Below are 18,189 nucleotides of genomic sequence, written 5' to 3'. Positions count from 1 at the left end.
ACTAGAAGAGACTTTAGAAATCACGTTGTTTAATCTTTTCATTTACAAATGAAAACACTACTAATACCTTGAAAAAAAATTATCCAAGACAACACAGGTTACTACACGGTAGAGTCAGGATTCAAACCCAAGTCTTCTGACTCTAAATTAATTCTTTCCAATTAAAAAGGAAAATTAGAAATAACTGTAAAAACTTCAATAATTTGTAAGAAAAGATGAAGATAGAGAAGTGCAAGGATTCCTTTTTTTAAAAAAAATTTTATTATAGCTTTTTGACAAAATGCACGCATGGATATTTTTTCAACATTGACTCTTGCAAACACTTCTGTTCCAACTTTTCTCCTCCTTCCCTCCACCCCCTCCCCTAGATGGCAGACAGTCCTATGCCTGTTAAACATGTTAAAGTATATGTTAAATACAATATATGTGTAATATTTATACAGTTCTGTTGTTGCACAAGAAAAATCGGATTTAGAAAGGTAAAAATAACCTGGGAAGAAAAACAAAAATGCAGGCAAACAACAGAAAAAGTGCAAATAGTGCAAGGATTCCTGAAGGAGAAACCCTGATTCTCTGAGTGATGGAAGTTGAAATTTACTCAACTAATGGCAGAAAACGATCTGGGCCCAATTCTGTTTTAGATGTGGTCCCATTTATCAGCTATCAAGGACCCTCTCTCCTTCCACCATTCCAGCCATCCTGTTGGTGTCCCTCTTCCCCCACTCAACAAACAACATCCATTACAGATGTTATTCCCCCTCCCCCCGCCAAAAAAAAAAAAAAAAAACACCCAAAACAATCTATTTGGTTTGCAATATTAACGCAACATCAGACAAGGCTTTTTGAATAGTTCCACCTTGCCTTGATGTCCTTGCCCTTTTGTAATATAAATGCCATTCTCTCTTGCCTGCCCTCCCTCCCCTCCCGCCCCCTTCCCGGTTCATTCAAATCTTATTCCTAAAAAACCTAAGTAGCGGTCTGTCCCGGCGCAGCCCTCTTGCTGGGCATGCTCAGTACAAGGGTAAGCTTCTTGCTAGAATAGTAACCCAATCTGGCATTCTTTGGGATTAGAACTATCTACAAGAGTTTAGGGCAGCGGGAACTTCATTGCTGCTACTGCGCAGACTCTTCTTTTCACGCAGGCTTATTGGGAAGAAAGTGGCTAAAATTGACGGTAGACACGTGAACTAGAGTGGATTACCCCTCCCCCGCCCCAGCCCTACTGCTTCGGATTCTCAAATTTACAATCACGAAAGTTCTATTGTTTTAGGATTGGCCCTTAGTGAAACATGACATCATAGAACTTGATTCATAATTCGTCTTCCTATTCGCCCATCGCGCCATTGTGACGTCACAATCAGCCCACGTTTTATTGTAGGTACCCAACTCCCTCCTCTCCTCATCTTCGTGGTTCCTCCCTGCCTCGTCCCTCCCTCTCATATCCTCTTCGGCTCTAGCGTGACAGCCTGAAAGAGCCGGCTGTCCGCTCCAGCTTTTGCAGCTGCCGTAGCTGTTGCTGTTTTCGCAGAGCTGCTGCTACTCGGTCTAAAGAGGTAAGCTATTAGCTTTAGGAAACTTCGTTCTGGAGCTCTGTTCTGCCATCGCAAATGGGGAGGAAGGGATGAAGGAAGCAGAAAGGCTTGCCTTCTAGCGTTACATTTTCTGTCCCTAGTCTCTCAAGGCTGGACCAAGCCCGAGTCGTTTCTCTTATGAATGCAGCTGTTCCCTATTCACCCCTGTGAGTTGGAAGAGCTCTATTTTATTTCAGCCGCCTTCTTGGGCAGAGAAAAGTATGCCTTTTTGAAAGGTGGATGAGCAAGGGATAGATTTTGTAGGTTCTTTCCTCTCTCTCTCTCTCCCCCCCCCCCCCCCCCCCCGCATTTTATTATAGTTTTATTTGGAACAGGAATCTTAGGAGTTTTTCCCTACAACTGCCTATCGCACCTGTTAGGCTAGTGGAAACGACTACAAGCTGCTTTTCTCCACCTAACAGGTTCTGTGTGGATGCACGGACTTGGAAAGAGATCTAGACGTGGGGCGGGATAGGGTTCTCTGTGGTAGGTCTCTCTATGCTTATCGGCTGACCGGGTTTGGATGGATTCGCAGAGAGAAGAGGTCGGGGGAGCTGCGGCTTCCGTTTGGGTGGATTTACAAATATTGGAGAAGGAGGGGGACGCTTTGGAGTAGGGTTTCCCCTGCTGTTGTCAGAAGCTTTAAAAAAAAAAAAAAAAAAAAAGGAAGAAATCAACTATTTGAGTCCCTTTCTCCTCAGGGCCAGAAAAGAGGCGGATGTTAGATCCTCGGCTCCTTTCGCCCGTGACTTAACCTCCCTAACAAACCGAGCCGGGCTTTAATGGGGGTGGGATGGAGGCGAGGGAGGGGGGGTCTGTTTGTCAGTGTGACTGTACGCGCGTGCCTGTTTATGCCTCCCTTCCCCCAGGACCCGGGTGGGAAGACTGCTTTCCTAGGACTGCTTTGGCTTTATTAAAACCAGATAAGAATGTCTTTAAAATCTTGTGATGAGTGGTGAGAAGACTAACACTGGCTGAAAAGGCAGGGTGTCTCCGAGGAAGCGGCAAAGGCAGCCGTTTTACGGAGGTAAAGAGCGAAGAGCTTTTAGCTGCCGACCCCGTCTACCCCCCAACATCAGCCCATAAGAGCGGCGGGAGCTGGTTGGCTGTGTGTATGAGCCTAGAGCAGACTACCTCTAGGGAGAGAGGAAGGGGTGGGAAGGAAGGGTTACTTGGAAACTTGAGTACAAGTGAGGGGGCTAGGGAGGGAAGCAAAAGCAAAGAGGAAGAGTGTATCTTTTTTAACTTTGCAAGAAAAAGAGATTGCTTAGCATTTTCATACAAACCCCTTTTACTTTTCTTTTACTCCCTTCAAGCTCTCCCCCCAAATCCTGTACATCTTTTAGAGACTTGTCTTGTACATTGTTGAGTGCGATTGCAAGTTAAGGGTGAGATTTCCCCTTTCAGTTTTGAGTTAACTTCACCTCCCACTCAGCTCCAGATAACAAATGGAATATAGTATATCCTGTCCACACCAGGTCACAAAAATTCGGTGAGTGATTTATTAGCTGGGTGGATAGGCATAGAAGCAAAACTGCAAGTTAAGGACTGTAGTGGTGGTTAAAACATACTTAACTGAATCAGTTACAGGAAGGGCTGAGAGCTGCCATACTGCAATCTGGTACCTCCAACTTTGCAGATGTCTTGTTTCAAGATGTTTTCCTTTGCATGCTTTCTTCGATTAACCAGAAATTTAAGATTTAACTACAAATTTTTCATTGACCTGTACACGAATTAATTTTCTTTTTACTTCTTAAATGGATCCTATTTTAAAAGATCTCTTAAGTTTTAGTTCATTAAGTCAACACTGACAGGAGCAAAAAAAAAAAAAAAAACTTTAGAGGAAATAATGCTCACTTAATGAAAGGTAAAAGGCTAGTTTGTGCTTTGCCCTGTTCAGACCATATCTGGATTTTTGTGTTCAATTCTGGGTACCACAGTTTAGGTAGGACAAGTTCATATTCAGTGGAGAACTAACACGATGATGAGGAAAAGAAATGGAAACCATGAATATAGGAAGATCAGTTGAAGGAACTGGAGATATTTAGCTTGGAGAAAAGGCTTTGAGAAGACACAATAGTTGAGTCACTTTATAAGCCTTGATCCCAAACAAATCTAAAAGAAAAAATGAGTTTATCAAACACTACTGTATTCTTCCACACCACCAGACCTAATAGGTGTTTGCTCTTCCTTTCTCTTGTGTGGAGTTTTGGGTTTTTGTTTGTTTGTTTGGGTTTTTTTGGTGTTCAGTCTAAAAGAAAACTGGCAGTTATTGATAAAGAAAATTGTGGGGTTTTTGCCTGAAGGTGAAAAAAATAACTAATACTCTAGCAAAATGTATATCTCTAGTGACTTAACAGACTTTTTTCTCTCTCGTTTTCATAGAAGTAAAATTCTATTTGGGGAGCAGGGGGTTAGAGGAAGAAAATTAGATGAAATTATTTTTTCAAAGCTATAGTTGGAGGTTCAAGATTCAGAGACTATATATTTCCTCACTTCTAAGAATCCACTTTGGCAGATAAGATTAAAAAGACTTGTCTTTATATTTTCTTTTTGATGTTTGTAGAAAATAGTCATTCATCTACACTAGACTAGGTGAGCACTTAAGTTTCTAATTCCAGCTTTACCACTTAGTGTATTCTGAGGCTGATCACTTCACTATGCTGGGTCATTTTCCTCATATGTAAAATAAAGGGGTTGGAACAATTATCTCTTAAATCCCTTCTGTCTATGAGAGTAATTGTTTTCAGGCCCTGTTTTCTCTCGTCCCCTTTTGCTTACTAGCTTGAATTAGCTCAAAGTAGAAATGTTTATCTCTTTCTGTATATTGCAACGTGATTGGAACTGAGAATAGATAAAATTTCACCCATCAACCTCCAAACAAGAAACTCTGTAGTTTATCTATGTTCTTTATCCTTTGTGTTGTAATATCCACTGCAAATGACGTTCTCCCACTTTGCGCAGTTTGAATATCTTCGTTTCCTAAGCAAATCTTTTAGCTTAGATCCTGTCAGTGACAAAATTTTTTTTTATCGTTTGGGATGCTTCTTACAAAATTATTTTCTTGCCTGTTATTTTGAGGCTTATGCTTCTTGATGTGTTGTTGCCCCTCCCCTCCCCCCAATATCTTTTATCTAGGAATACCTATTTTTTTGTTTGCTGCAGAAATGGAATCCCCAACAAAAGTCTAGCTTTCATTTAAGGGACCTTGAGTGAAGCCTACCTCCAGAGGGAGCCCATTGTACTTTTGGGTAGTTCATATCATTATAGGCTGGAAACTTGGGTTCGAATTCTCTTTCCCACACCCTGTTGTTTGAGAAAGCTCCTTAATCTCCCAGCTTCACTTTTCTTTGCTGTAAAATGGGAGTAATTAATATGTTCATCATCTTACCTTGTGGGATGGTGTTAGGAAATACTTTTTTTCAGACCTTAAAAATATTATAAATCTGAGTTTTCTATTATTTCTTTAATTAGACCTAAATATGCTTCTTGAAACTTTTATCTGATGCATCTTGCTCTATTATCTGGTGCCAGGCAAACTATGTTTTAAATCCTTTTTATGGTGACAATTTTTAAAGTGCCTCAGTAACAATTTATCTTTGAGGCAGCTAGATGGTGCAGTGGATTAGAACTATGGCTCTGGTGTCAGAAAGCATTCAAATCCAGTCTCAGACACTACCTAACTGTGTGACCCTGGGCAAGTCACTTAATTCTCTTTGTCTCAGTTTCCTCATCTATATAATAACCAAAAGGAGAAATGATAAACCCCTCATAACTTTGAGAATCTAATATGACTGAAAAATTACTCAAAAACAACATAACCCTGTTCCCCTTGAATCTTTTCTCATTTCCTTCAAATCATCTTCCTATCATGGTTTCCATTTTTTGCACCATCCTACTTATTTTCCACTAAACATTCTCCAGCTTGTCAGCACCCTATCTGAACTGTGGTACCTAGAACTTAACGCAAAATTGTAGATTTGGTTTGAGCAGAACAGACTACAATGGCCTGTCTTCTTCCATGATCTCAATACTACATCTCTTGTAAGATAGCTTAAAACTGTTTAAGCTTTCTCAGTTTCAGCAGTCTGTAACTTAGCCTTAAGTACCCACAAACTCCATGTAAAAGAAGGGAATAGGTCTGTTATCTCCTCAGACATCGCCACACTTCATACTTGGCTGCATTCATTTTGGGCTATTTTGACTTCTCCACCATGCCCCTAAGCCAGGGGCTTCCCCTTCTTTTCCTCCTCCTCTCTTTACAGCCTTTTTTTTGCATGTTTTTTCCTAAAATTGTTAGCTCCTTGAGGACAGGCCTTCCCCCCCTTACCTCCCCATATCTATATTCCCAGCACTTAGCATAGTGGCTGACACAAAGTAGGTACTTAATAAATATTGACTATTATCAGAGTAACTGCGGTAGAGGCACTTGAAATGTATATTTTGTGAAGGATGAATTGTATAGGGGAAAAACTTTTGGTAGGGAGGCCAATTTAGGAGCCTGTTGCTGAGGTAATGAAGCCCTGGACTACAGTGCTGGCAATAAGTAGAGAGAAGGGGATAGATCCAAGAGATGGAAGTACAAATGACTTTATTTGGCAATTAAATGGATATGTGGGAGTCAGGATTCAAGCATGATGCAAAGATTGTGAATCCAAGTGATTCAGAGAGATTGTTTTGTGGTTGAGTTGTTTCAATCATGTCTAACTCATTGTGATTCTTGGCTAAGATTCTGGAGTGATTTGCCATTTTCTTTTCCAGTTTATTTTACAGATGAGGAACTGAGGCAAACAGGGTTAAATATGTCCAGGATCACACATCTAGTAAATGTGTGAATCCAGGTTTGAGCTCATGAAGGTGAGTCTAACTGATTCCAAGCTCAGGGATCTATGTACTGTGTCACCTATCTGCCCAAGAAAGATGGCAATGTCTTTAATAAAAACAGGGAAGTTCAGAAGAAGGGTTGGGGTTTGGGGAGAAAAAAGGAGTTACTTTGGAAAAGCTGAAGTTGAAATAGTGATCTTAGATAAGGAAAATGTAATCGATTATATTCTGCCTCAAACACTTACCTGTGTGTACTTCTTATTCTCTGTCAGCCTCAATTTCCTCATCTGTAAAACTGATAGTGATTATAGAACTTATCTCAAAAGATTGTGAGGATCAAACCTCAAAGTACTAATATAAATGCTGGTTTATATTATATTACATTACATATTATATAAATGCTAGTTGATGGGATATCTAGTTCAGAATGTCCAGAAATCTAAGTCTGAGTCCTAGTATAGAGAAAAATAATTAACCTGTGTGAATCATGTGATTACCAAGAAAGAGAAGAGAAAAAAAGGGCCCAGGACAAAGCTTTGGAGTCCACGCCATAGCTAGGGGGCATGTTATAGATTATGATTCATTTATTGCAATGTTCCAGGTCATTCTAATGAAATCCTTGAACTGGGATTGGAACAGAGAATAGAATGTTATGGAGCAACGCCAAAGATATTGTGAAAAAATAATGCACAGCTGATTGAGAATAAGAGTAAAAGGGACAGGGGAGGAAATAAAGGAAGAATATTCAGAGTTTAAGCTTAATGAAATAAGAGGATGATGGTGCCATGTGCAGATATAGAGGCCCGAGAGCTCTGTTGATCTTGTGGGAGATTGAAAATCTGATATGGAGATGATCAGAGTTTTGAATTTGATGAATGAGAATTGCTGGATGGACATACAGATGTAAATGGCTGGCGTGTTGGAAATATAAGTTTTAAATTCAGGAAAACATATATGAATTATCAAATCTTTTCTCTTTTACTCCCTAATAGTACCTCTTCATCATGTCTTTACTGCCTTTGTTCTGTGACTGTTTTATTTTTTCTTCTGTCATTATCACCTTTAAAATCATAGTTAATTTTTTCTGTAGTTCCATGCTGTTTAGTTGGAAGAATCCCACAAAGCCTCAATTCTTGGCTTTGTTTTCTTCTACCCTCAGAGCCCTCTTTTCTCTTTGATATGTCCTCTGTTCTGGATTCTGTTGCCTGGAAAAATTTTCTTTTGAAATTAAAAGAAAAAAATTGCTTGTCCAAACAATCCTGTAATTTAGTTCACTCCAAAATCTTTTAGAATTGAAAAGCACTTTAAAAATCATCTATTCTAAACATCCCCCAACATCCTCTCTCCTGCCTTTTGAATAGAGAAGTTAAATATCCATTAAAATATAAAACCCTTCAGGCCAGTTTCAATTTTAGCTTCCAAGTCATACTGCCTACTAGGATTGAATCCACAGAATGCACATGGTCTGCTATGTTTTCTTTCAGAGTTCTTGGGGTAACCCTGAGAAGTTGAGAGTAATATTCTAATGTTACTTCACATAAGTCCCCTTTCAGTTTGTGTTCCCTTATCACTTGGCCATTTATTATCCTGCTAATATCAGTTTGAACAATTGATTACTTCTTAGTATCAGTCAGTTCATATTAATTAGCTTTTACAAAGGAATGTTTGCTTAGAAAGTAGTAAGGGTAGAAGTACAGAAATACTCCTGTAAACCAAGGCACACACTCTTTTGAAACCCCACTTTGTCCCTGGGAGTGTGGACTTCCACCAAGTGGTGACTAGCAAACATAGGCCCACCGTGTTCAAGACAAGATATTGGGTGGGGGAGGGAGGTGCCGAGCTCATTGCTGCCGTAAGTCAAGCAGGTGGTTCCTTCAGACCACCATCTCAGCTGCTGGGGCTCCTTGCAGATTCTACCACGAATATCAGTTGCTGGGCTTCTAATGGTGTTTCTGAACTGTTGAAACTCGAAAGGTTGTAACTTGGCTAAAATAAAGAACGAATGCGCACAAGAGATTAAAAAAAAACAAAAAACAAAAAAAAACCACGTGTTCATAGAAATCTGGTGAGAGACTGAGAGAAGCCCAGCTCCATCCTCAATCCAGATGCCTATGAGGACTCTTACTTTCCTTTAAAGGCCTCCTCAGTCTGGGCTCTGCAGCCAATTCAAAGCTTTTTATCACCACATTAAGATTTGCACTTTCTTGTAGGGAAACAGCTTAAGGCCTGTTAAGGTCTTTTTCCTGTTCTCCTTGTAGAATGCCCCCAAATAGAAGATGCTATAAAAATGGGTAAGCCTTGGCTCCTCCTTGCTTCGATGCCATCACTGCACCTCCCCAAACCTTGTCATTTAATTTTGGGCTACAACTACCCTTGTAGCCTATTGGTAGTTGCAGCCTTTGGTACTTAAAGAAGGCCCAGTTGTTACAGAGCGTGTCTGAACATTGTCATGGCTTCTGATGGTACTGCAATGCCATTCCAAAGTGAATCATTGTTTCTGCAGCAAAGCTGTAGGATAGCACCAAAAAAAAAAAAAAGGCTGACTATATTAGGGTTCTAGATTAGGTAGTAAATAAGACTTATACACAGTCTTTCTGATAACAAAGGATAAATTTGAAAATTTCATGGATTGTTAGTATTAAAGTTATGTTTTGTTTAATAACTTTGAGAGAATATACTTATTTGTATTCTGTTTATTTATACTAGTCATCTAGTTTAAAAGCAAAATTAATCAAAAAGAAACAAAAGAAACATTTCTGGAAAAGTAAATAACATTAGTAGGCTGCTTCTAACAAGTTTTTTGAAGAGGAAATTTTCTGTCTCTGTGAAGTATATTGTACATGAAAATGAAAAAGATCTGACCTAATTCAAAGTTTCCATGCTATAGTAGAGCACACCACCTGACTAGTCTCTAAATGTTATCATTCCCAAGCTGTTCAACTCCTACTGAACTATGGCATGTTCCCACTGTGGGAACATTTTTAGTTGATTTGTGTCTATTTGTTTTTATAATTACATGGGCCTTGTATCAAAAAGTATCTGGCTAGTACATTTTTAGAAACATTAAATAGCCAACCAAATTCCATGCCTCCTCTAGTTGAGCTTTAGCTGAGTGCTTTTAAAAAGAGCCGTTGTTGCTAGAAAAAAATATAATTAAACTCAATAAAGACCTTTGGCACTTATTTTTGTTTGTTTTTTTTTTTTTTTTTTTGGCAGAGTTTTAAGCAGTTAGATTTAGGAGATGTATTTAATTATTTTTCAGTTATGTTCAGCTCTTCATGATTCCTTTTGGAGTTGGTTTTTTGGTTTGTTTTTTGGGCAAAGATACTGTTTGCTATTTCACTTCTCTTGCTCATTTTATAAAGGAAGAAGTTCAGGCAAACAGGGTTAATTGACATTTCACAAAGTCACATAAATGGGGGGGGAGGGGAGATATTTCCTTTTACAGTGATACATAGAACCCTAAAGGACTCAAAGCAGAGCTGTAATTATTTATCTACCTATGGAATTAAACTCCACCCATCCAATCTAGCATAGTATCAATTAATTGCTTTCTCCCTACCTTCATGAATTTCTTCTCTCCTTTGCCTTCATCCTCAACATCACCATTTGGTAAAAAGATGGTCCTCATTGTCATAGGATTATAGATTAGTAAGGGACCTTATTGATCATTCTCCAGATATTACATATGGGGAAACTGAAGTTCAGAATGATTAGAATGATTTGTCCAAGAACACATAGCTTTTAAGTAGCAGGGCTGGTATTCAAAATCGGTTCTGCTAGCTCTAGATCTGGTACTCCTTCCACTCTCTAATGCCAGGAATTATTCCTGTGAAGTGATTGTTAAAGAAATTCTCCTTCTCCGAGGAATAGTCCTCAGGATACCAAATTCAGTAATTATTCATTTGCTTCCCTGGGGTGTGATAGTTGTCTGGTGTTCTTATCCCTACGGGTAGGTATTCAGAGCACTTCTGCTCCTATCCTTGGCACTCTTTCCCTTGCTCTACTATAGACAAAATTACTTTAACCTTTAAACAAAAATTTGCAAATACTGCCTTTATTTTAATTGATCTCAAATCTGATTTTTATTTAAATCTGAGTTTAATACAAATGAGTTCTCAGCTGTGCTTTTCATCTTTTTAAGAGATAGTCTTTAGAATGGAAGCTTTGTGAGGGTAAGGCAGTTTTTGTAGTGTATCCCTAGCTTAGTAACCTAATCAGTTACATAGGAATAGGATCTAGTAGAAGAGTTGGAAACTTCAATTCAAGGCCAAAGTCTTTATGTGAGCTTTTATGGTTTTAAAAATCTCTCAGATTTCTTTCTCCATAAAATGAGGATAATTCTTTTTTTTGTAAGGCTCTTGAGGATCTAATGAGATTATGATTATGAATAAGTTTTACAAATATAGACTGCTAAATGTTGGTGGTGATAATAATCCTAAAGTAGCTTTGCTTTTTTTATCCAATTTGCCTTAGAGTGGCTCTTGGTCCTGGTCTGCAAGTGGGGTCAATAGTGTTGACTGAGCCATGGATAATTGATGGAGATTTACAGGTGATTGAAGATATCCATGCCCTTTAGACATTTAGGGGAAGTCTCCTGGGTGTGGAGGAATTCTTGGCTAATGAGCAGTGAGACATAGTAGCCTAGGATAAGGTGTCCTGAACAGATTGAGTTTTGCACTATTATTTGTAGGAGGGAGTCTTCAAATTAAAGACCACACATATCCATGGAAGTATTTAAGCATATTTTAATGCAAAATTTTGAAGTCTTTTCTGTTTTTCCCCCCAAATCCTATACCCATAGGGAAGTTGCTTGATTTTTAAGTGTTCTATCTTTAGATTTAGCTCTGTTTCTGCTTTGTGAATTTTGCATTTATTTTCTTTCTTATTTTTTCCTCTCTTTCCCTGTTAATCTGTATAAGAAATAGAGACTTTGAATTATCTTTTGATAATGCTAACTTTTGGAGCAGCTAGATGGTGCAGTGGAGAAATTAGCATGGATGGGGAGGATCTGAATTTAAATGTAATCTCAGATACTTAACACTAGCTATGTGACCCTAGGCAAGCCACTTAAGTCCATTTAATTTAAGTGGTGGCCTCTGAATGTTTTTTGTACCTTCCAATTTTTCCAGAGCTTTGATTCTTTCTTTTTGATTATGAAAATAGGGAAAATTCTGACCAAATTGTTAGTGATGATTTTGTGGAGAAACTCTTATGTCTGAAAAGTCTGTATTCTTGGCACTAAACCTCTGCATATTTATAGAATTGTAGATTCTAAAAATTCAAAGGCCCAAACTAGCTGCTCCCCTTTCTATCCCCACTACATGTACATGTGCATGTGCATGTGCGCACACACACACACATACACATACACGCATACACACACACAACCTCAAGGCTGACAATATTGTTATGATGCATAAGACTGTATTCATTCAAAATTACTTAATAATTTACTACTTAATGACTTAAATTTTTAAAGTTTATTTTATCCAATTATCAGGCTTTCTCTCTCTCTCTTTTTTTTTTTTTTAATATAACATCTGCTATGTGCTGGGCACTATGCTAAGCACTTGAACAAAACCTTTGCAACAAATTTGTGTAAATCAAAAGAAATTACCATATCGGTTATGTCCAAAAAAGTATGTCCCATTCTACATATTAACCAATTGCTATATGTTCTCTGGAATCATAGTTAATAATTACTTGTCACTTTGAACAGTGTTGATGTGATGTGATTGTTTTTCTGTTTAGCTCATTTCAAACAAATGAAATCATCTTTTTCATGACTTTTTTCTTCTAGCACATTATATCCTATGAATGTGCTATACTTTTTTTTCCTTTTAGCTATTCCTCAATTGATATATACTCCTTTAGTTTCCACTATGAAGAGTGACTGTTTTTCTCATAGTATATCCTAATACCTGAAGAAACTAACAACATTTTTTTTTAACTTTTTATTTTTATTTTATTTTTAACTTTTTATTGACAGAATCCATGCCAGGGTAATTTTTTTACAACATTATCCCTAGCACTCACTTCTGTTCCGATTTTTCCCCTCCCTCCCTCCACCCCCTCCCCCAGATGGCAAACAGTCCTAAACATGTTAAATCTGTCACAGTGTATCCTAGATACAACATATGTGTGCAGAACCGAACAGTTCTCTTGTTGCACAGGAAGAATTGGATTCAGAAGGTAAAAATAACCCAGGAAGAAAAACAAAAATGCAAACATTTATTTCCCAGTGTTCTTTCTTTGGATGTAGCTGCTTCTGTCCATCCTTGATCAACTGAAACTGAGTTAGATCTTCTCTTTGTCAAAGAAATCCACTTCCATCAGAATACATCCTCATACAGTATCCTCATACAATGATCTCCTGGTTCTGCTCATTTCACTTGGCATCAGCTCATGTAAGTCTCTCCAGGCTTCTCTGAAATCCTCCTGCTGGTCATTTCTTACAGAACAATAATATTCCATAACGTTCATATACCACAATTTACCCAACCATTCTCCAATTGATGGGTATCCGTTCATTTTCCAGTTTCTAGCCACTACAAACAGGGCTGCCACAAACATTTTGGTACATATAGGTCCCTTTCCCTTCTTTAAGATCTCTTTGGGGTATAAGCCCAGTAATAGCACTGCTGGATCAAAGAATTTTGTCTTTTTTTGTTTGCTTCCCAAGGGGATACAGTTTGGCATAGGCTCAGCTGCCTAAAGGAGAAGCTAGCTAGGTGGCTCAGTGGACAGAATGCCCATCCTGGAGTCAAGAAGTTTCATCTTCTGAGTCTGGCCTTAGATCCTTTTATTTGACACTTAAGTCACTGACTTATTGCCACTTCTTCTGGAGAAGAAAATGGCAAACCACTTCCAGTATTTTTGCCAAGAAAATCCCAAAGCCTATAAGTGCCTACAAAGAGTCAAATATAACTAAAATGATTAAACAACAACAACTGCTTAAAAGAAATTTACTATCTCACATAACAGTTTGATAACTTTTGGGGCATAATTCCAGATTGCTCTCCAGAATGGTTGGATTCGTTCACAACTCCACCAACAATGCATCAGTGTCCCAGTTTTCCCGCATCCCCTCCAACATTCATCATTATTTTTTCCTGTCATCTTAGCCAATCTGACAGGTATGTAGTGGTATCTCAGAGTTGTCTTAATTTGCATTTCTCTGATCAATAGTGATTTGGAACACTTTCATATGAGTGGAAATAGTTCCAATTTCATCATCTGAAAATTGTTCATATCCTTTGACCATTTATCAACTGGAAAATGGCTTGATTTCTTATAAATTAAGAGTCAATTTTCTATATATTTTGGAAATGAGGCCTTTATTATTACCTTTAACTAAGCTAATAGTATTGTGAAAATGTCCAGACTCAAAAAATTAATTACATGACTTAAGCAGATTTTCTGTAAATTTGACATCTGACTAGATATTAATACAGCTCTTGCTAAAATTATGAGAGATTATTATATCAGCATTTGACCTTATTTCTGTTAAGAACCATTCAACTCTTAAAAAGAAAACCAGAACATATATTTGAGTAGCATTTAGGAAGTGAAATTGAAGGAAATGACTTGGTGCCCTAAGTTCAATACAGTTACTCTGTCTCTCCACTCTCTTTCACTTCTCCCTCTAGATATGAAGTGAGATAATCTAACTTTTCTTTCAGGGAAAGTTTAAATGTAACATATTTGTGACTTTCCCTCTTTGGAGTTGTATTTGTTTAGTTTTTTTGGTTGCTTCTATTTTGCACTCTTGAGATAGAGGAATTTAACTAATTTAATTGCATATTCAAGTAATCTCAGGCTGTAATCAACAAAGACTTATAAGTGATTTAGGCACAGCATAAAATGTTGATTAAAAGCCTTTGGCACATCTACCCCTCTCTGTTATCATCTGTAGTCTGCTCATTTAAAAAATTCTAAATGACTTTTTTTTAAGGGCTTAGATTTCTTCAGTCTGGAAATATCTAACTTAAAATAAAGGAGCTATTTGGGGCAGAGTTCACTATAGACTTGAATGCCTTTTTTTTTTTTTTTTTTTTTTTTTCTTTTCTTTTGTAATGTATGTTTCGATCTTGAAGATGATTGTACTGGAATTGAGAATGCTTTATTTCTCAGAAATCCTTATCCAGTATTGTGAGATATTAAAGACCAAAAAGTTGTAGGGACACTTTAATAACACCCAAATTTGCTTAGCACTTTACCTTCGATTTCATTTGTTCTTTTTTTGTTTGCTTTCCAAGGGAATACAATTTGGCATAGGCTTAGTTGCCTAAAGGAGAAGCTAGCTAGGTGGCTCAGTGGACAGAGTGCCCATCCTGGATTCAAGAAGTTTCATCTTCTGAGTCTGGCCTTACATCCTTCTATTTAATACTTACGTCACTGACTTATCTCCACTTCTTCTGGAGAAGAAAATGGCAAACCACTTCCAGTATTTTTGCCAAGAAAATCCCAAAGCCACTTATAAGTGCCAACAAAGAGTCAAACATAACTAAACTGATTAAACAACAACAATTGCTTAAAAGAAATTTACTATCTCACATAACAACTACCTAATTAATTTCCCTACCTCCAATATGCCCCATCTCCAATCCATCTTCTACACAAAATATCTGGCTTCCTTGTTTTGATTCTTTTCAATTTACATTTATTTTCTTTCCTTCCTGTCTATTGGAAGAAAAGAAAAAGGTCTTGTAACAAATATGCATAGTAAAAATAAATTTGCAGTATGATCATGTAACCCCCAAAATACATATATCATTCTTTGTATTTTGTCTGTCACCTCCCTTTCAGAGGAGATGGGTAGAATCCTTTATCATCATACCTCTGGTATCTTGATTGGTCATTGCATTGATTAAAGTTCTCAAGTTTTGTTCACTTTTGCAATGTTATTTGTTCCAATAATGTGTTCCAAAGTTGATTTTCCTGAAGCACAGGTCTGACCATATATTCCAGTGACTCAGTAACCCTGTGGGTCCTGACTACATACAGAGTCAAATACAAACTCTTCTATTTGGCATTCAAGTTTATAATTTAGTTCCAGATGATTTTTACAGACTTAGATAATTTTTCTCTTTATACATTTTACAATCTAACCAAACTGGCCTTCTTGCTGTTTCATATACTATACATACATGTCCAGCCTTGAGTTTGTGCCCACCTTCCAACACTTCGAAAGGTAAGATGTAAGATTTGCACAGGAGATAGTAGGGGATGACTTGAACAAAGAAAGTAAAGTGCTTTTAGGAATTTTAATACCACTGTTTAGGGAATGGTAAACAGTCCAGTTTGATTAGAATATAGAGTACAGAAATGTGTTATAAAATTAATGTGAACCTTCTTGGTTTCAAAAAATTACTAATAATTATAACTTGGTATTACAGACCTTTCATTTTGTTTAAATCCATGACCATTGTCATGTGGTAAGAGTAGAAAATTTGTTATAAAAGTTCACTGAACCTGGAATCAGGAATTTTTAGTTTTGTGGTATTTTAGCTATTTTTCAACTCTTTGTGTCCCCATTTGGAGTTTTCTTGGTTAAGGTAATAGAGTCGGTTGCCATTTCCTTCTCCATTTCATGATAATAGATAAGGAATTGAGACAAATAGGGTTAAGTGACTTGCCCAGAAATTGTTGCCATAGGCAATAATATCTTGAGGCTAGATTTGAACTCTGGAAGATGAATCTTCTTGACTTTGGGCTTGGCACTCGATGTACTTCACCACTTACATTTAAATCTGACCCTGTTACTGAATGATATTAGGTAAGTCCCAATAAAATACTTTCTGGGTTTCCGTCTCCTCATCTGTAAAATGAGAGCTTTGGAGTAAATGATGCCTATGTTCTCTTTCTGCTCTAAATCCTATGAGAAAAGAGCAGAGGAATTATATCATTAAAAGAGTTTTTGCCTGTTCTCACATTTGTTATTAAAAAAAAAACAAACAGCCTATTGATGTGTTTCGTTTGTTATAATCTGATCTTTTTTTGAATAACTATTTTGTGAATAAAAGAACTATTTAATCAGCTTCCTGTAGCCTTCAATGTAGCAAAATAAAATAACAGCAGTTCTTTTTTTGTGTTTTAATTACATTTTAAAAAATTAATAAGCATTTCTTTTGTTTCCTTCTGCTAAAAAAAGATTAAACCTTTATAACATGTGCATAGTTAGACAAAACAAATCCCCTTATTTACTATATCCAAAAAATATGTTAAGTTTTGCATATTGAGACCTCTGTGTCAATATCAGTCCTCTAGAGTCATAGTGGTTGGTCTTTGCATTGATCAAATTTTTTTTTTTTGTCTCTCAAAGTTTTTTTAAATAGTATTTTTATTGTATAATGATTTATTATATAATTCTGTTTTTTTACACTTTTGTTTTTCAGAAACTGTCATCATTTCTTATGGCTCAATGGGTATTCTATTCATAATATATTTTAAGTAATATATTTTCATAGATAATAAACTTTGGTACAAATCTTACCACCCTTCCACCACTTGATTATTAATAATTTATGGGATTATATGTATGGTATCCCAACACTTTCCTCCGTACTCCATAGTTTTTGCCAAATGTAACTTGTCTCAGTTTTTTAGAGTTGGAAGGGATCTTCAGAGACCTAGTCTACTTTCCTTCTTGTATAAAGGACAAGTCTCCTCATTACCAGTAGGAAGGTTTTTCTACTTTGCGATTATTTAATATTCTTCAAGGTTTTACTTTTAAAAGAGAGATAAAGAAGAAAAAGCTAATATAGAACATTTCAAGGGAGAAAAATTAGAAATGAGAAAGATGAATATTTTAAAAGACCGCACAGTGAGACTAGTATTTGGTTACTGGAGTCTGTCATCCTCAGAACCAATATTAATAATCATCTGGTACAATTAAAAATGAAGATAAATGAGTAAGCTCTACTTTTCTTTCCCATCTTTTTCAGCTAAGCTCTGTCTTCTCTTTTCTTCCCTTTGATTGTATTGATTAAAGATAGGCAAACCACTGTTTAAAGTGAATTGAAATGTAATGGGCTAAATCTATGATAACCATAAAAGATGATTGTTTTAACTTGGTCCACCCACCAGCTTCTACTATATTTCCTTGAACTGTGTGCTGACCTAGAATTAGAATGTTAATGAGTTCTTTCTTGGTATCAAAAGGTTTCCCTAGTGAGATAGTCTGTTTCTTTGTAATAATTTTCAGTACTAAAAAGTCAAACAAGAACCTTTCTCAGAAAGGAAAAATTCAGGTGTGTGCTTGGTGCTAGCGATCTGATTTGGTTTTTATTTTTCATTACTTCACGATATGTATAAAATTCAAAAGAATTAGTTTTAAAGTAAGGTCTGCTTTCCTTGATGGAAAGCATTTCTAGCTGGAAAGGTGAAATGTGTCTCTTTTTGTAAATTGGTGTGTGTTGTCTAAGCATTTGAGGGACCATATGAAAAAGTTTACATCCTCATAATATGGCATGAGCTCTAATAAATGATATATATTTAAAGTGCTTTTTACATTGAAATTTATAATCTGGAAAACCATCATGTCCTACCCTGGGATGGTGGGGAGTGGGAAATGGGAATGAGCCATGTTAGAAGTAAGGAAATGGAAAGTGGGTCTAATAAGCTCTATATGTGGGTCTAATAAGCTCTCTCTCTCTCTCTATATATATCTATCTATCTATCTATCTATCTATATATAAATGTACATATATTATCGATGCTCTTTTTCACATCTTTGTCAACTTTCCAGTGACTCTTCCCTTGAACCAAACACACCACACTCCCACCGCCA

The 18,189-nt window shown here is 36.9% G+C and overlaps 1 protein-coding gene across 3 annotated transcripts in view; it reads left to right on the top strand.

The window, feature by feature from the left end:
* Positions 1–1,215: 1,215 nt before the first annotated feature.
* Positions 1,216–18,189, top strand: part of ELOVL5 (ELOVL fatty acid elongase 5) — a 113,251-nt gene continuing 96,277 nt past the window's right edge. For 2 of the 3 annotated variants that reach the window (XR_007953555.1, XR_007953554.1), the window contains exon 1: positions 1,216–1,553. The gene's annotated coding sequence lies outside the window, so the exon portion shown is untranslated. The remainder of the gene's footprint in view (positions 1,554–18,189) is intronic. The other variant, XM_051997160.1, reaches the window with a different exon arrangement.

Source organism: Antechinus flavipes, chromosome 4 (genome assembly GCF_016432865.1).
Source record: "Antechinus flavipes isolate AdamAnt ecotype Samford, QLD, Australia chromosome 4, AdamAnt_v2, whole genome shotgun sequence".
Lineage (NCBI taxonomy): Eukaryota > Metazoa > Chordata > Mammalia > Dasyuromorphia > Dasyuridae > Antechinus > Antechinus flavipes.
The sequence above is the reverse complement of the archived record's forward strand: the minus strand, read 5'-3'. Positions and strand labels throughout refer to the sequence as shown.